General features: G+C 45.1%; 1 long non-coding RNA gene across 1 annotated transcript in view; it reads right to left on the bottom strand.

The window, feature by feature from the left end:
* LOC146200630 (uncharacterized) overlaps positions 1–20246 on the bottom strand; it is a 109892-nt gene that overhangs the window by 50459 nt on the left and 39187 nt on the right. The window contains exons 2-3 of the long non-coding RNA XR_014704840.1: positions 10520–10677; positions 4099–4181 (exon numbers count right to left, since the gene is read on the bottom strand). This is a non-coding gene — a long non-coding RNA (uncharacterized LOC146200630). The remainder of the gene's footprint in view (positions 1–4098; positions 4182–10519; positions 10678–20246) is intronic.

Below are 20246 nucleotides of genomic sequence, written 5' to 3' on the forward strand. Positions count from 1 at the left end.
AAGATTATTATTTTTTTGTCAGTTGTGGTTAACTGTGCGGTTATTATCCTGTGACTTTGTACTCCCCCCCTCTCCCTACCTTTTAAGAATTGTCCCCCTAGATATATGCCTTATCAGGGCCCTTTGCATAGCCTGTCCCTTTGTAAGGTGTATGTGCACCAAACCCGCTTAAGTGGTGACTAATCACCTAACCGCTATGGTAGTTTTTCCTGGTACTGCCGCTTTTACTTCCTTTGCAGGCCACAGAATCCCTGGTTCCAGGCTAATAAATACATGCTGAATATGTTTTTTTCTTTCACTTCATGACCCACTTTAATTGCACCCAGTTTCCCGTCCCCAGCTTTTCTTCTTCGGAAGCAAAAGCGTATTTAAACCCCAGCCAGTGATGATCGCTATGCCCAGACGAAGACAAAACCACTTGTCGAAACGTTGGCTCATCTGCGAACTGAGGCGCACCCCATTTGCCCTTGTTCAGTTCTTCTTCATACCGTGCACAAACCATCTTCTTCCTTTCATTCTACCTTGATCCAACTATGTAGTAGTGGCACGTATCTCAAACTGCCGAGCCATGACCCTACATTCCAGATTTACAAAGCTTCGGAAATTTTGGATTACTTTGACGGAGCCGTCTCCTCGACCCTCTCAATGACATTTCCGAGAGCTCAATCTTTCCTTTCTTGGGCTGGAATCCCAGTTTATAGACCAATTTACCAATGTTACGGATATTTTGCATGTCAGTTGAAACAAGAGCGTCTGTAACTTGAGACTAGCGGTCTTTTTTTTTAGGGAAGAGAGTGGATAGAAAGCGTTAGTTTTAAGTCGAAGAAGCGGAACGAGATAATGGTTATTTCCTTTCCGAATGGCGAAAAAAAGTGGCGAAATTGTAAACAGCTGTGGATCGAATTCTAAATAAAGAAAGTAACAAAATTCTCATAAAGAAAAGTGTTAGGCACGGAGACACGATATCCCCAGTACTATTCACAGCTCGCTTTGAGGAAGCATTCAGAGACTTCGAATGGGAGCAATTAGGGACAAGGGTAGATGAATACCTCAGTAATCTGCAATTTGCTGATGACATTGCCTTGCTAAGTAACTCAGGTGATGAACTGCAAATATTGATTGGTGACCTAAACAGGAAAAGTAGAAAGGTAGGAGGAGGAGGAAGGTGAGGAGGAAAGGCAGGGAGGTTAACCAGTAAAAGCAACCGGTTTGCTACCCTGCACTGGGGAAGGGGATGAGTGGATATAAAAGTTGTGAGAGATGGATAGTTGAAGAAGGTAGGCTTCAAAATCAATATGCAGAAGACTAAGGTAATTTTCGACAGCCTCGGGAAAGAACAGCTGTTTACGTTAGGTAGCGAAGCACTGGAAGTAGTAGGCGAATATGTCTACTTAGGACAGGTAGTAATCGCAGATTCGGACAATCAAAAATAAATAACAAGAAGAATAAGGTTGGGATGGAGCGCATTTGGCAAGCACTCGCAGATTATGACTAGCAGCTTACCGGTATCGCTAACGAGGAAAGTATACAACAGTTGCATCTTACCTGTGCTCACCTATGGGGCTGAAACGTGGAGGCTAACCAAGATAGTTCTACTTAAGTTGAGGACAACGCAGAGGGCCATGGAACGAAAAATGGTAGGTGTAACGTTAAGAGATAGGAAGGAAGAAATGGGTATGGGCAGGACATGTAGTACGAAGGTAGGATAACCGATGGTCGATTAGGGTAGCAAACTGGATTCCAAAGGAAGGAAAGCGTAGCAGGGGGCGGCAGAAAATTATTTGGGTGGATCAGGTTATGAAGTTCGCAGGGGTCAAGTGGATGAAGTTAGCACAGAACCGGGTTAATTGGGGAAATATGGTGGATTCCTTCACCCTGCAGTGGGTATATTCAGGCTGATGATGATGATGATGTAGATCTCTATGCCATAAGAAGAGTAATAATAGATGCTGCATGCAACTACAGCTGCAACTTCTTCAGCCGCTCCTTAATGTTTGTGTTGATTTTCTTTGAAATATAAAATTTTGATCGTAATATACCATTATTAGTGTTGTGTGGCCTCCACGTTTGCTTTACTGACAAAATTTAATATGGGCCAAAGAACAGGGGTCGGAACGTACCGCAAAAACCATATTAAATTTGATGCTGTGTTCAGTTCAGTTAAGTTTTATTCTCTTACGAACCCCCCTGCGGAGTATATTACGTAAGGGGTGTAATTTCAGTAAAACTAAAAAGCGTCGTGATTATTTACATTCTAGAGGGCGTGTAACGTGCTCTTGGTAATTGGACGATGATGCGATCTTCATGATGTCACAGGCAAGGCCATCACTGTCCGTTGCTACCCCCGAAGAATGCTGCCTATACATTTATATACGCCAAAGTAGAAAGATACAGGTGAAGATAGGTTTCAGTTGCGCGGGTGGAGTAGGAGCTATAGGGCGCAGTGGTTTTAGTTTTAGTGCCAAAGCAATAATCTGGGGGTGACGAGCCTAGCAAACTCGTCTAAGATTTGTATTCCGAAGGATATGAAACAGCACTGAGCAAGATTAGACGGAGAACCTCAGTTCACAAGTCGAGCCAACGTTTCGACAAGGGGGTTGTCTTCGAAAATTCCCCTTGTCGGAATGTTGGCTGGACTTGCGACCTGACACTAACCCTCAACTTTTGTTCCCCTTTCATACTGTGTACCCATCTTCTTTCGTTCTTTTTACCTTGCAGTCCGAAGAGGCACGCAAGAAGGAAGAAATAAATTTTGTATCAACATTTTGACCTAACTGTTCGTTTTGGAGCTTTCCAGCGTGGTGTAATACCATTTAACTTCACACTTAGCATCAACCTGCTTTGATTGTGCAGCAGAGGCCTGTTTGCGAGGAGAGATTCCAACCAGTGACACATGTAGCTTCGACTCCATTCTTTTAATTTTAAGTGCATTTGTCAACGGAGAAGGGACACAGATACTGTGCTTTTTCCTCTTCCACAAGCAAAACCTACTGAAAAACGTATACACTTTGCCAAACCGCGTATCAGTTTCTAATTGCTAAACCGCCAAGCAAACCATGCCAAACAGTGTTTTTGATAGTCTGAATATAATAAGCAGAGTAAAACCTTAGGTAATTTTTCTCTGGCCACTGTTCGCCGAATGACCATATGTTATCAAACCTACTTTCAATATGGAGGTGTCGTCATAGCCGTATCACTATACTGCTGGAAATGGCAGTACTGCGACTAAATCGCAATTCGTACCTCGGTTATTATTTGAAACCTGTGAGCTAAGCTGCACATACCCATTATTTGCTTTCGCTCCCAGCTACATCTTTCAGTGTGAAGACGTACGTACATGATTCCGCTGCCTGTCCGCGGTGGTTTCGCTTGCCACGGATGCACGTGACATCCCGCTCAGGCCTCTCGTGTACCATCAAGGGCTGGCTAGGACCAGACCACTCAAATTATACCCTTTCGAGTGAAAATTCATGAGCTAATTCTGAAAGGAGGCATAATCGCACCATTAGAGTACCATTAAGGAAGTAGCTTTGAGGGTATTAGTTTAATGTAGTGTCCATTTTAATAATCGCCGATGCTTATGTGAAATATGAAATAAATACGTTTCGGTGCGCTGCCAAGTGGAGGAAGCCATATCGCCGAATAGACTAAGGGTGCCTAAGACTACTTTGCAATAATAAAGCAAATCAATAATGACTTGTTGGGAGTTCTGTTGCGAAGTCATGAACGTGATGAAATACCCACGGATGTCGCCACGCTGCGCAAGCATGCTTTGTGTGACTTAGTAGCGCGTCTCCCTCGGTGTCTTAGGTTCAAAGCCTGCCTATGCTCCTAAATTGTTCTTGAATCGAAATAAATTACTACATAAAGTTAAATCACCTCTGGAATGGGACGCCATTTTTATTCGCATTGTTTGTCATACTTTAAAGACCTTGGTTCTGAGCATGACATCAAGCTTAACGCTGGAAAGGGCGGTGTTCAAAATTTCTGCGCGAAGACATGTCACTTTGATGTCACCGGGTACCTGAACGCCATTGTTGTAGACAGGGCCGAATTTTGTTGCATATAAGATATGCCTTCGCATTAAAAACGTCTTACCTTGATCTTCAGGGTCGAATGCTTCGTAGTTTAAAACAGCTTTATACTCAGTGCTGACGCTAGCTTCAAACATTTTCATGTTCCTGCGTCCGTACGGGAAAAGCAAATAAATTAGATATTTATGTTTTAATAACCTTTCGCCTCTACGTAAATGACGATCCTCTCCTTAAACCTTAACATCAGCGCATTCTCTAAGCAAAGTGAACCGGGATGGAAGCTCAGAGATGTTTGGCAGTAAACCACATTGAAAATGCATTCTGTTGATTTCGATTTGCTAAGCCGGCAGTTCTACCGTGAGCTGCGAAGGCTTTTTCGTTGAGCAAGAGAGACTTAGCACTACGGAAATGGGCTGTGCCTTCTTGTAGCCTTTGCTGCATAATCGTTCTGAAAGTACATAGTCAGCTATGCTGTAGCGTGTTATACATGAAAAACATTTGACAAATTTATTTCAGCTGCTGGGAGTGCGACCACAACCAGTTGTATCCCTCTTTTTGCCCGCGTAGTATTAATAATCTCTCTACTCCCAATTCAGCACTCAGACTCGCTATACTGAGTGATACAGGTCATAAAACACGCTACTGAATGCTACAAAAAAGGATAAACATTTAATAGCGTCAATAGAGGGTTTACAAAAGTACGTCTGGCAACCGTGAGCGGCACCCTGATCCCGCGGTGGCCGCCATATTTTGTTCGCTCTATCCGTTCGCTTTGTGTCCGTCCGCCAGCGCTCGCCGTTCTGTTCGCGCTTTTCACGTTTTAACCTAGTGTGCTGTGCTTGGACCTCTGTTCGGTCCCTGGCGGTTTCTGTTAGAGACGCCTGGAAGCGTATTTTGACAGCCGAGACGTGGTGGGGCCCACCGGCTGCGCTGCCGAGCGCAGTTACAAATTGCTCTACGAGTCGTTGATGAATTCATATTTCACTGCATTGTATTCTTTTCGCCCCTCCTGCTAGGGCCCAGTTAGGGCCTGCAGTATTTGGCAAATAAAATAAATAAATAAAAGAGCTAAAATATAACACGTGAAGTAAAAAAAAACATCTTGCGTGTGTGTATGAGAGAGAGACACTCTCGCGTTATACCTTTAACGGCGGAGCTTAAGTGACCCCCTAATTTTTCTATAACGATATGATATAATATAAATCTGATTTTATGAACACAGCCAGCTGCACAAAGCACAAACACTTCGCAGTAATGTGAGTTGACTTTGGAAATTTCTTTTCGTTTCAGCCGAGTTCTTCCTCCCCCGAGTTCCTCGAAGCTTCCAATGTCAGCGCTTTCATATGAGATTACGGCTTCAAATGTTTGCTTTCTGACAGAAGGAATAAATAAGAAATCGACATATTTAAAAATTCCAGTGAATTTCAGGTAGCTGTGAATTAGCGAACCATCGGGTGACTCGAAAAAACACAAAAGTGAAGCGCACGCTTCGTTATTTATTCGGCCGCGCTGGCAGGTATAAATCCTGAGCTGCACGCTCTGGACGTGGACCGGTCGAAACAGGCTGTACGTGAGCATGTTACAACACACTAGTGGGATGTCATCTTTTCCTGCTTTTCTAGACGCCGCGGGTTTGGCAGCCGCTTGCTTTTGCAGCGTGAAACACGCACCTCGGGCGCACTAGACAACCGTATTGCTCTCTGCACCAAGCACTACCATTTCGTACGACTGTAGAAAGTAGTTTCGGTAATTATGCCCGCGTGTCTTAAATCAAATACACAATGGTAAATGTAACCTACGCACAAAATGTTTCAAAGAACGTATTTGCACAATAGCGTTCGTTACACATGCATTGCTCCTTCTCCCGTGTCCTCCATCGCAGCTTAAGTTTATCCTTCAAGTTCACAAGGCTCCATAGCGCGTAAAACAATTAACCTTGCTGTTTTAGGTGATAGCACATTCTGTGATCTAGCTCCCAGTCAGAGGGACGTGCAGTAATGCTTTACATGATGCAAGTGACCCTTGTAGAGCCGATTAGGACTGCAAATGAACGGTCGCATACACGCGTATACCTTGATTCCGTGCGCGTCTATGACGGTGCGCTGGCTGCAGAAGGGCACGCAACAACATGCTGGCATCATTCCGAATAGAGCTTGGAGCTAACAGCGACTGCTGTGATGTTAAAAAATGAAACAATCGCTTGTGAGCATTTCAATGCACCTTTCGGTGCATGCACGGGTTCTACGAAGGCGCACGTTGACAGCGTACTTGATGGTTGGCGCGGGCGGACTGAGCAAAACATGGCCGCCGCGCACAGTTTCTCTTTTTTTCACTAGATGGCGCTAACTTTTGTAAAGCCTCTTTGGGAGCAGAGATCGGCTGGCGCCTGGCAGGCAGGACTGTAGATTTTTTACGGGGTCCGCGAGGACTCCGTGCACACTAGGATCAGCTACATAAACATGCAAGGAGGTAGAAAAAAGCGAAATAGCTAGAGATAGAACAGCAGTTGAAGGATGACAAAATAGGTGTGTACGCTCTTTGCGAGACTTATCTCAGGAATCTAGAAGATCCTCCGTTTATAGAAGGCTACATCTGGGAAGGGTGCATCAGAACGAGAACGGAAAAAAGGGTGGAGGGGTAGGTATGTTGATACACCAAGGAACAAATTGGCAAAGAATTAAATCATCTTGTAAAGAGCAAAACTGGGTTTCAGGAGCAATTGCCGGCATAAGGACATGGCTAGGGGTAGTTTATTTAGGAGCAGGACATCAATGCAGGCAAGAAAACAGGGATCTTGTTGAATGTCTCAGTGACGATACAAGCCAGTTTGGAAACGGGGCCAATATTATTCTACTGGGGGACATGAACGGCCACATCGACGATCTGGATGGATACACGGATTGTAACGGCAAGCTAATGCCAGATTTCTGTGAGCGACACGATCTAGTTATACTAAATAGAGAAACAAAATATGAAGGCCAAATCACGTGGGAATTCCGCAACAGGCAGACGACCATTGACTATTGTCTAATGTCACAGGAAATTTATAGCAAGGTCACAAAAATGGAAATAGACGAAGAAGGGGAGTGTAGTCTGGGAAGTGATCATAAACGTATTAGTCTGCAGATGGGGCCCTTGATGAAAAGAGAACTGGAACTTACACAAAACGTAAACGCAAAATTAAACGACGATCAAATAGCGCAGATAGCAGCAGACATAGAGGAAGCAATAGAGAAAAGCCCCATGGAAGACTGGGATCATGAACAGGTAGAACTGCTCATAAGAAGGAAAATTCAGGAGGTTAAAGTAGCAAACCGCTGGAATGGAAAGAGGAAGCCACGGAGCTGGTGGAATAAGGAAATCAGGGAAGCTATTGAACAACGACGGGCTGCTTCAAGGGAACACGGAATGGCAAAGAAAGCACAGGTATCTCAGGAGGAAATCGACCAAAAATGGGAATCATATCGACAAGAGAAACTTCAGGTGCAGGCCATCGTCCAAAGTAAAATAAGACAGTCCACTGATCTCTGGATGGCTGATATACACGATGCCTCTAGAGGCGGAGCAAGAAAATTCTAGAACCATATAAGCTGGCTAGGGAACAAGAATCAGAGAAAGCAGGATCGGATTCAAGATAGCGAGGGAAATTGTTTAAAGAGAGATAACGCAGTGAACTACATTACATCAGTTACAGCCGAGTCATTTAAGAGCGACGATAGGGTAATCTCCGCAAATCAGGAAGCAACACAAGGTAGCAGAATACAAAGCAGCTTAGAACTGACCAATCTGAACTAGAAAAAGGCAGAAAAAAATATTCCTAAAAACGCATCTACAGGAATAGACTGAATTCCGATCAAGCTGATTAATTAACTCGGTCCAAAAAGTAAGGAAACGTTGTTAAAAGCTCTGGAAACAGTAATAACGAATAAGCAAATTCCGGACAGCTGGCGGCAGAGTAAAATGAATTTGATTTATAAAGGGAAAGGAGACAGGCTGCAGATTAAATCCTACAGGCCGATTACTATAACATCTGTTATGTACAGGTTAGCCATGCAGGCGGTGAAATTAAAGGTGCAAGCATGGGTTGAAAGCAACAAGATACTCGGAGAACTTCAGAACGGCTTTAGAAATGGTAGGCGCTTAGATGACAGCCTGTTCGTGCTTACCCAATGCATCGAAAGATCTAGAGTGGAAAATAGACCTTTGTATTTGGCCTTCCTGGACATAAACGGGGCGTACGACAACGTAAGCAGGGAACTCATGTGGAACATATTAAAAGAAGAAGGTATCGGTTATGAGATAATAAAGTTCTACAGGAAATATACCGAGATAACAAAGTATAAATTACGTGGGAAGGGATAAGAAGTACGGAGGATGTTAAAGTATGCAAAGGATTAAGACAAGGCTGTCCTCTGTCACCGGTGCTGTTCATGCTATATATGATAAACCTGGAACGGAGGATACAAGACAGTAACCTAGGTTTTAACCTGTCATATAGATTAGGTGGAAAGGCGGTAGAGCAGCGCCTCCTCGGTTTGATGTATGCAGACGATATTGTGCTGCTAGCTGAGAGTCTGGAAGAATTGCAAACTCTAGTTAAGTATTGCGGAGACGAAGGGGACGCTCTAGGCTTCAGGTTCAGCGCAGTTAAGTCGGGTCTGATGATTTTCAACGGCTCAACTGATCAGGGACTTAAAATACAAGGCCTTGAAATACCTAGAGTAGCAGAATATAAATAGCTCGGGGTATAGGTAAACGAAGGATTGGCATACATTGGAAAGCATGAGCAATCACTTAAGGCCAAAGGGCGAAGGAATGCCGGGATAATGAAGCATAAGGTATTATGGGGATACAATAGGTATGAGGTTTTGAGGGGTATTTGGAAAGGAATTATGGTGCCTGAACTTACTTTCGGAAATGCGGTTTTGTGCCTACAATCAGAGGTACAGTCGACATTAGAAACAAATCAGACATCCGTTAGACGATTAGCACTAGGTGCCCACGGCAAAACTACAAATGAGGCGGTACAGGGAGATATGGGCTGGGCATCTTTCGAAGTGCGGGAAGCTCGGAGTAAAATATTATATGAGGAACACCTGAGAAAATTGGACAGTAACAGATGGGCAGCTAAAGTATTTAAATACCTGTACCTAAAAAGCGTTGACTCATAATGGAGGAAAAGAACTAGGAAACTAACTAGTAAGTATGCTAGTAACAAGGACGGAGAAATAAAGAGCATTAAGCAACAGGTGAAAAACACAGAAGGTAAAAATTGGATAAATTTGATGGAAAAGAAACAGAGTGTGGAATTATACCGAAAGTGGAAAATGCAGATCAGGAAGGAAGATTTCTTTGATAACTCAAGAGGCATGTGCTGTATGTAGAACCTCCCGTGAAACAATTGCCCATATTATATTCGAATATAACGGTATCCATCCGGAAGTTGGTGCAGGCGCAATCACTGTTCCTGAAGCTCTGGGGTTTAGAGATAACAGTGGCCGGGTGAATAAACCGGCGGTGGAAACTAGCAAAAAACGACTGGAAGATTGGTGGCTGAAAAGCAGAGAAGTGACATAATGGTAGTAATGTAGGAACAAAATTTAATAAATAGAATGATGGTTTAGTTAACCATTCTAAATCAATAATTAAGATATAGGGAGAAAAATGAGCATGATAGCTACTGCTACCACCCCGTTTCAAAGGGGACGCTCCTATATTCCATCCATCCATCCATCCATCCATCCATCCATCCATCCATCCATCCATCCATCCATCCATCCATCCATCCATCCATCCATCCATCCATCCATCCATCCATCCGTCCGTCCGTCCGTCCGTCCGTCCGTCCGTCCGTCCGTCCGTCCATCCATCCATCCATCCATCCATCCATCCATCCATCCATCCATCCATCCATCCATCCATCCATCCATCCATCCATCCATCCATCCATCCATCCATCCATCCATCCATCCATCCATCCATCCATCCATCCATCCATCCATCCATCCATCCATCCATCCATCCATCCATCCATCCATCCATCCATCCATCCAGCAAATTGTGTGGTTTTCGCCGCACTTACACTTATACAGGCAGTATTTTTACCGCAGCGTTGCTACAAAACTTTTTTGGGAACAAATGGTAAGCTTTTGGCACATTAAAATGACCATGGCTTCTTCGGGTTTTCTATTAACCGCTGAACAGACTCGGTGTCTTTCCATGAATGCAATTTTCATCGCTTTTTTCTCCCGGTGTAAATAAAGTAGGTGTTACGGTTACCAAGCTGTTGTCTTGAAGATCATTATGTGTAGACAACAAACCATATGCGCTTGTACTACACATTGAAAGTTTTCTTTTAGTATTCTGTTAGCAAAAACTGCATATTCCTGATAGGTTAATCTACCAGGTCTAAGCGAAGTAAGCTTAGCTTGAAAGGCGCGGTATCAGGTGATATTTAACACGCATAAAAGGATGAGAAGGCTTACCAATCAGATGTCTTGTTACGAGCACTTAATATAACCAGGTCAGATGTATCATTGTACTCCGTATATTCCAATTGAGTGCAAGGCATGTCGCCTGTGAAAGATTTATCAGCACCTACACTTCTGTTACTCAACCAGTAGGTATAAGGTGGAAATAGAACCTGAAATTAAAAATTCCTGTATTGAGTTTGCGTATTCAGATGTATTTGTAACAGAGGCCGCCTTACTCACCGTATCCGTGTATGCGTTCCACAAATAAAGTTTTTAAATATTTTGTTTACCTATTATTGCGGCCACATTGTTAGCCTGCGTGACTGAATCCCGGCCTCGGCGGGCGCTTTTCAGTAGATTTGTTAAGCAAGGCGCCCGTTTGCTGTGCGATGTCAGCGCACGTTAAAGAACCCCAGGTGGTCGAAATCTTCGGAGTCCTCCACTACAGCGTCTCTCATAGCCTGAGGCGCTTTGGGACGTTTAACCCCACAAACCAAACCAAACGAAGCATTTCTATCCTTGGATTTTGAGCAGTGTGAATGCTCGCGCTAACCCTACCCCCTCTACGGGTTTAAAGAAATGGTTCAGGACAATCTTGAATGAAAAGCTCGTTGAATAGAAAAAGTTCGCGCGATAGCGTTCCGTGTTGGCAACCGAACAGGAGCACTTGTTCTGGTTAGAGCGATCATCAGCGGCAGGGGTTTAAATACGGTTTTACTTCCGAGGAATAAAAGCTGGGGAGAGGAAAGAGCGAATGAGAAGAAAGGGAATATATCAAAGCATCTCTTAAATATTTTCCCTCTGCACCATAACTATTCGGGAAAACAATCCCATATAGCGTTAATTGTAAAGTTTATTCTCTGTAGGTGTACATTTTGTCCCCCCTCCGCAATAGCATAGGCTGCACGTGTTTCTTCAAATACACTTCGTTTTTATCACTTCCTATTTGAGTTGGCTCTTGAACACACCTTTTTTTGGCGTGCCAGGCGTGGTTCACTGTGCTGTTATTATTCTGTTTCTTTGTCCTCCTCCTCTCCCCCCTATGCGGAAGTTTTTGAGAATTGTTCCCCTGGGTATTTATCCCTTATCAGGACCCATTGGAATGTCGGTCACTTTTGAAGAAAGGTGTGTCTCCACCGTACCTGCTTTAGGTGCTGGCTGATCATCCACTCCGCATCGTAGTTTTTCCTGGTATGCCGCTTTCATTTCTTTTTCAGGCTACAAGATCACCGTTTCCAGGCTGAGAAATACATACTGAAGAGGCATTTTTTTTCACTCTTTAAAATACTTTCTTCTCACCCACATTCCCACTACACATTCCTTGACTTACTTTCTTCTCACCCACTCTCCCCCTTTTTAGCTTTTCTGCTTCGGAAGTAAAAGCGTATTTAAACCCCTGCCAGTGATTATTGCTCTGTCCAACGAAGACAAGTTCACTTGTCGAAACGCTGGCTCGACTTGCGAACTGAGGGTTCCCCCCTCTACCCTTGTTCAGTGCCTTCATTCTTTGCAACTAGACCTTTGAGATGATGCCTACATAGATTGCAAACACGACTCTAATAATGTTTTAGAAACTTTTATCCATTCGCAACTATCACACATTGAACAACCGTCAGCGATGGATATAAATAGTTGAATCTATGGTATTTGTTCAAAGGTATGTGTAGGAATGGTGCTGTATTATGGACTGCTGTATTGTAATCACTGCAAAGCGTGCAAGCTGTGTACCATCACCAGCGGCGGCCGTACATGCTCGTGCGAGGTTGCTCTACATTTTCACGAATGTTACATTTATGTTGCATACATATATAATGAAGTTGTTTTAATGCCAATAGAAATGTGACATTGCTAAAACATTAGAAAAAACGACATAAAAACATAAATATAATGTTCCACTGAAACAAAGAGGTAACATTGCTCTAATATTTTGGTACTACCTGGGAAAATAGTCTCACCCTGCAAGCGAGACTATTGCAATATTCTTGCAATAATGCGTGCAACAAACATTTTTTAGACTTTCTGCACAATATTAGTATCTTGACACAAATACCCATGATCGCTCGGGAAGCACCAAGCTTTGATGACATACTGGATTTGCTGTAATTACAAGGCGAGTTCATTTGCTTTTTGTCTGTACTCCCATTATCTGTAAATGCATAGGTGCATATAAGCATGAACTGTAATAATTGTAACAAGGTTTCTAGCAGCGAATAGGAGCCGAGAGAGACTGAGAGACTTCGTAAACCGACCGTGCTAGCTCTTCAGTGTCAACAACTTGACTGCGCCGAGCGCTCGCGGTGCGGCTGCGGCCGGAGGTCATCTTCCTCTACAATTACCCACGGCGAAAAGACTAGCCATCGGACGAAGAAGTGGTCCTTGATGAGGTAGCTGCTTATCGCTTGAGTAAAATCTTGGCTTTCGCGTAAATACGATCGTTAGATCAAGAGAATTGACTTTTCAGACTACGGCAAGGTTATGAAAGCTCATGTATCATCTCATTGTGTGTAATCCATCACATAATTCCTGCAGCTGAACTGTCTGCACCAGGCCTAGTGCCTTCGGTGGCACGCTGGCGAAGGTTGCTTCGTCGGTGCCGCCATTCACGATGGCATTACGGGGCGCACAATTGATATGTCAATCTTGGTCTCCACTCCTGTTTCCTGCTCCTGGTCCACCGGTGCAGCCCTTGTCTTCTCGAAATGCGCATCAGGCAATGAGTGATCTGTGCTCTGGGCGGAGGCTTGGAATGGCTAACCAACCTCCACTTGTTAATAGATGGAATTCCCACCAGTGTGCTTGAGGCGAGCACGCCAATGGCCAATGCTACCACTTGGACAGGCGGCTCCGCGTAGTTCTCAGAACTGTCCTTCAGAAGACAGTGCACCGGGGTCCTTTTCTGCCAATAACAGTTCACGAGACAAGCGTTCTCGTACAACGGCTGATCACCCTGTAGTTTCGGCACCGGGATCGGATGCTATAAAGTGACCATTAAGGCTCTGGCAGCCGCGCCCCTTACGGAGGTATCGAATACGGTTAATCAGAACTTGGACGCATGTCTTGTAACCAAGGGTTTCCCTGGCTTGACGGCCAGGATGAGGTGGAATACCATCGCTGTGGGGCCGCCGAGTTTCGGTGCTATTTAGTGTCTGCAAATGCTCAAGTGTCTTTCCGTAAAAAGCGAAGTCTCGGTTCCGTTCCAGGTTTATCTAGTTGATGGTTCCGACCTACAACGCTGCATTGTCTACAACGTAGCCTTTGACGAGGACCAGACTGCCCTTCAGCGTGAGTTCTCCTGCCCTTCTCATCATTTTATTCACGCCCGTCACACGAGAAAGGGGTGCTCTGACTCCCCCAACTTCCTCTGATTCCCCCTCGGACTCCCCCAACTCGCGTATTCTGATTGCATTATACGTCATCGAGCATATAAACCGAGTGTTGTCTATTACAGCTGTTTCCGACCTGGCCATTTACAAAGGTGCTGCGCTTTTACAACGATGAATCTACGCCAGAAGAAACAGTATCGTTCCGGTGTGGACTTTGAAAGGTTAATGACCATGTGATCGCCTCTCCAACTTGCCCACACAATATCAAAAGCAACTCAAAAGGTGCGTAGTGGGATCCAGAGGCAATGGTCTCAACATGCTAATTCACCGCCAGTTCAGACACTCAACAGATTTGAGGCTCTCCTATTGGACGACGATGAATGGCCACAACTATCTGAGACCGAGCCACCGGCAATCTGCGCCACATGCTTAAAGTTCTAAAGTGAGTACACAACGTGGTCAGAAGCAGGGTACAAACATGGAGAACATGTCGGAACCTCCACATGATGACGTGACGCAGTTGAAAATAAATTTAACGTCTTTTACTTGATGTATTTAAGCTCCGCCAACATCGTGAACTGTTGTCTTGTTGTAGACGAGCAGCGGAATCCCAGACCGCCAGTATCAATGATTCGTTACCATCGATTATGTCCCTTATCCTGTGTCATTCACTGTTCCCACAGGTTGTCTGCTGCCCTGCCTGATAGCTCTTCGATATCCTTACTGAAGTTTATGATCATTCAGTTATCTAACCTGACATCTTGGCTTTTGCGACACCTCGAATCATAATCAAGATGGCAACTACAAGTTGTCGTGGTGTGCTTCAGTGGATCTGTAGAGGGCTCTCCACCAAGGTCGGAGGGCTCAAATCCCTTCTTCGCAAGAACAAGCTCCAGGTATGGCTCCTATTACTGAAGGAGACCAACTCGTTGCCAGTCATTCCAGGTTTCAGTGGATACGTGTCTAAATTACTGAGCGACCAACGGGGCCACATGGATACCCCTCGGGAAAGGTGGCTGTTAGGCAGGTGAGGGAAAGGCACATAGATGACGGCGAAGTGGGGCTGTTTTTGTGATGCTGCTCGCTGCTTTGCTAGTAGCAGCAGTCTTCTAATTACAATGTATATAGATTGAGCCGTCTTGTAATATCTTGGTGGTGGTGCGGCGGTTGATGCCGGCGTCAGACTCGGCACGACGGAATTCCGCAGTGGCCGCCTGATTGCCTACCCTACGACGTTTCAGGATACTTTCCCCGCACCACTGGAGACCTTGCCATCAGTCATCGTCACCCGCCCGCGTGATCATGGCTGTTTTGCTGATACGGAGACTGCGGACGTGGAAGAACTGATACGCAAGTACGAGCGTAGCAGCAATTATAATCGCTCGGACCACACCCTCATGCTAGCCAATATTGTTTTTTACCTTGAGGGAATAGCGCTAGGCTTGTAAGAGACCCACCAAGACCAGTTGACAAGTTGAGATGCTTGCAAAGCGAAGCTCTGCGAACAATACCTTGTTCGAGAGCTTAATGTAAAGAGAACCCTCGATGCCCGTGTTCAGACATCTACCGTAGAGTCAGGACGTGCTTACCCTTTGCCGCGAACTGCATAACAACATGTCGGAGTCTGAAAAAGTTGTTCATGCCTTGAAGGGCATCGCAGACGATGTATTCAAATTGATACAAACACTGCAATACATTTGATATCATCATAAAAGAATGCCGCCGTTTTGAAGACGACAAAAGCCGTCCTAGCTCAATGTCATTTGCTCGCCTTCCTAATACTGCTCTGACATCTTCGTGTCAAGACTTGTCGACCCAACACCAGCCAACATTACCGAAAATGTTACCTTTATCATCCATTCCAAACTCGAGGCCGTCACTCCTGCTACCTTGCCGCCGCATTTTTCCGACGGCCACCCATCAGGACGCTCGGCATAATTCAGGCTACTATCTTCATCATAACGATATTTCTTTTGCAACCACCGGTTTACCACCCTGTTCTGACTGCTCACGTTATGAAGTTCCCAATCTTACACTACGCTGTGATCGCTACGCATCTTTCTCCTCCTCAAGCTCAAGCACTTTGCCGGCTGCCGGAATCTTTCAGAAACATTTTTGAATTTGATCAACGCCCTTTGACTCGAACCGCTGCTGTGAAGCATCGCATGCACACCGGCGACGCCGCTCCTATTCATCGCCTCCTCATCGCACATGCGGTGCTGAACGCCAGGTAATCCAAAAGGAAGTTGACAAGTGCTCGCACAAGATATTATTGAACCCTCGACGAGCCCGTAGGCGTCTCCGGTAGGTCTGGTTAAAAAAGGGGACGCAGCTGGCGCTTCTGCGCTGATTACCAGCCATCTCAACAGCATCACTAAAAAAGACGTGTACCCTGATCCCAGAATCAATGATGCCCTAGATTGCCACTGCGAAGCTAAATCTTTTCTCCTACCGATTTACGGTCTGGATATTGGCAGATCATTGTTGATGATCTCGACCATAACAAAACTGCTTTTGTCGCACCAGACGGCTTGTACCACTTTAAAGTAATGCCGTTCGGTCTCAGCAATGCCCTGGCGACCTTTGAATGAATGATGGACTCAATTCTTAGCAGATTTAAATGAACAACCTGTCTCTGCTATATCGACGACGTCGTCGTTTTCTCACCGATCTTTTCTACGCACTTTGAACGCCTCACCAGCATTCTCGCCGTGTTACGTAAAGATGGCCTCCAGCTCAATTCATCTAAATGCCAGTTTGATCGCTGCCGAATTACCATTCTTCAACACATGGTTGACGCGTCCGGAGTAAGTACGACCGGATCTAGCTAAATTTCAAGCCGTCTGACTTTCTGCGCCCCCAGTCTTGGAAGGATGTGCGCAGCTTTGTTGACCTGTGCTCCTACTTCAGTCGCTTTATCAAAGATTTTGCCCGTAGCGCTCATCCTCTCACTGACCTACCTTAGACCGACACTGCTTTTACGTGAGGCCCTGACCAGAAAGGTGAGTTTTCAACGCTTATCAGCTTACTGACGTCTCCATCGATCTTGGCTCATTTCAATCCCTCAGCTTCCACTGAAGTTCGAACACATGCCTGTGGGCATGGGTTCGGTGAAGTGCTGGCCCAACATCACCACGACGACGTGCACGTCATTGCCTATGCTAGCCGCCCCCTCTCACACGCCGAATGCAATTATTCGATCACTGAGCGAGTGTCTGGCCCTTTTAGGGGCTGTCGTTAAATTCCGGCCTTATTTATTCGCCGTTCGCTCTCAGTTGTAGCTGACCATCACGCGCTCTGTCGGTTTTCATCCTTGAGAGATCCCTCCAGCCGCCTTGCTCGCTGGACACTGCGCATTCAAGAATAATCATACACCATGATGTAAAAGCAGGGGCGTCTTCATTAAGATGCCTACTGTTTGCCTCGGTATCCCGTAGAGCTCCCTGATCTTGGCGACACAGACGCCCTCCCCAGCATCTTCGGGCTCTCAAATATCGCCAACAGAGAAGATGAAAAGCACAATGCCCCATCTTTAAGATCAATCATTGGAGGCTTGACATCTGGAAGATCGGATTCTTCTCTGAAGCTTTTTGTAGTACAGCAGGGTGTCCTCTACCGCCGTAATTTTCATAATGCCGGTTCGCCAGTTCTGTTTGTGGTTCTCAACCAGCTGAGCTCCTCTGTTATTGAGCTTCACGACCTGTCCACAGCTGACCAGCTCGGTGTGTCTCGTACGTGCGACCAGGTACGGCGTCGGTTTTTTTTAGCCTGAGCTATACCGCAGCATCCAGTGCTACAGTGTGTAACGGCGGCCTGTCTGCTGGACAGGCTGCCATCGGAAACTAACCCTGGCAGAGGTTAACGCTAGAACCCTAGGTAGTGAAGCTAGTTAAGCAGTGCTGTTAGAGGAACTAGAGGATATGAAATGATATCTCGTAGGGCTTAGTGAGGTAAGGAGGCTGAATGAGGCATACACTGTACTGAAGGAAGAGCATGTAGTGTGTTATCGAGGTTTACCAGAGATGCGAGAAATAGGAGTAGGTTTCCTTGTCAATAAGTATATAGCGGGTAATATAGAAGAATTCTATTGTTGTAATGAGAGGGTTGCAGGCATCGTAATTCGGCTTAATAAGCGGTATAAACTGAAGGTTGTACAGGCCTATGCACCTACATGTAGTTATGATGACCAGGCAGTTGAAAGCTTCTATGAAGATGTAGAATCGGCAATGCGAAAAGTGAAGACGCAGTATACTGTACTAATGGGCGACTTCAATGCCAAGGTAGGGAAAAAGCAGGGAGGGGACAAGGTAGTGGGTGACTGGCATTTGCTCTCGGAATAGCAGAAGGAAGTTACTAGTTGAGTTTGCAGAGCGCAATAACAAAAATAATGAACACCTTCAGCAAGCGGAAGAACCGGATTGGACATGAAAAAGTCCTAACAGGGAGACTAAAAATGAAATTTACTTCATCCTGTGGTATAACGCCGCTATTATGCGGGATGTAGAGGTCATCGGGAAAGTGCAATGCAGTGCCCACAGGATGGTAACGCCTCGAACGTGTCTAAATCTGAAGAGGGAGCGAAACATTAAGTGAGAAAGACGACCATCAACGAATTGGCGGTGAGGGGAGGGCAGAAGTGTTCAGGATCTCGCTACAGAATATATATTCAGCTCCAACTGAGGATCACGACATTAGCCTAGAAGCAATGAACGATAATTTCAAGGATATCATTACTGAGTGCGCTGTAGATGTAGGCGGCAGGATAGTTAGGGAGGATACCGGTAAGCTCTCTCAGCAGATGAAATACTTGATTAATAAACGACAAAGTATGAAAGCTTCCACTCCAACAGACCAGATGGACCTGGCAGAGATATCAAAGCTAATCAATAAGCGCAAAGTGGCCGATAAAAGGAAGTATAACATGAAGAAAATTGAGCATGCTATAAAGAACGGAGGAAGCCAAAAAAGCGGTAAAGAAGAAATTGGGCATAGGCAAAAATCAGATATATGCGCTAAAGGACAAGGCGGGCAATGCAATCACGAATATGGACAGGATAGTCGTAATAGCCCAGGAGTTCTATTTCAATCTCTACAGCAGCCAAAGTAGCCACGACAGTAAAGATATTGGTTGGTACTGAAAAACAGTCAGACGTTTCACCAGTGACGAAGGACGAGGTTAAGAACGCAATAAACACTATGAAAAGGGGGAAAGCAGCTGGAGAGGATCAGGTAACTGCAGATGTCTCGAAGGACGGGGGGGGGGGGGGGTGATATTGTGCTAGGAAAACTGGCCAGCCTGTATACGCAGTGCCCGGTCTCATCAGCGGTACCGGAATAATGGAATAACGCAAACGTTATCTTAATTCACTAGAAAGGGGACGTTAAGGACCTAAAATATTACAGACCAATGAGCCTACTATCTGTCACATATAAAGGCTTTAAAAAAGTAATCGCTAATAGAATCAGGACAACATTAGACTGCAATCAAGCAAAATGTCAAGTAGGTTTTCGGAGAAGCATTTGACTCAGCATTTGACTCAGTAGAAACCGAAGCGGTCATGCAGGCATTGCGATATCAGGGTGTAGACGAGCCGTACGTGAAAGTACTGAAAGATATATGTTTAAAGGCCGCACAGCAACCATAGTTTTGCATAAAGAAAGCAACAAAATTCCTATAAAGAAAAATGTTAGGCAAGATCCCCTCACTAATATTCACAGCTTGCTTAGAGGAGGTGTTCAGAGACTTCAATTGGGAACAATAGAGATAAGGGTAGACAAAGAATATCTCAGAAATCTGCGATTTGCTGATGAAATTGCCCTGCAGAGTAACTCATGGGATGAACTGCAAAAAATGATTGATGACCTAGACTGGAAAAGTAGAAAGGTAGGCTTGAAAATCAATGTGCGAAAGACTAAGGTAATGTTCAAAAGCCTAGGGAAAGAGCACCAGTTTACGTTGGGTAGCGAAACACTGGAAGTAGTAGGTGAATAGGTCTACTTAGGACAGGTAGTAACCGCAGATCGAGACCATGAAAGAGAAATAACAAGGAGAATAGGATTGGGATGAGGCGCATTTGGCAAGAACTCGCAGATTATGACTAGCAGCAAACCGGTATCGCCCAAGGCGAAAGCATACATTTGCGTCTTACCTGTACCCACCTATGGGGCTGAAACGTGGAGCCGAACAAAGAGAGTTCTAATTAAGTTGAGGACAACGCAGAGGGCTGTGGAACGAAAAATGGTAGGGGTAACGTTACGAGATAAGAAGCGTGCAGATTGGGTTAGAGAAATAACTCAAGTTACTGACATTCTAGTAGAATCAAGAAGAAATGGGCATGGGCAGGCCACGTAGTGGGAAGTGAGGATAACGGATGGACGCTTAGAGTAATGAACCGGATTCTAAGGGAACGAAAGCG

This window comes from Amblyomma maculatum, chromosome 2 (genome assembly GCF_055883805.1).
Source record: "Amblyomma maculatum isolate TAMU_Amacu chromosome 2, ASM5588380v1, whole genome shotgun sequence".
Classification (NCBI taxonomy): Eukaryota; Metazoa; Arthropoda; class Arachnida; order Ixodida; family Ixodidae; genus Amblyomma; species Amblyomma maculatum.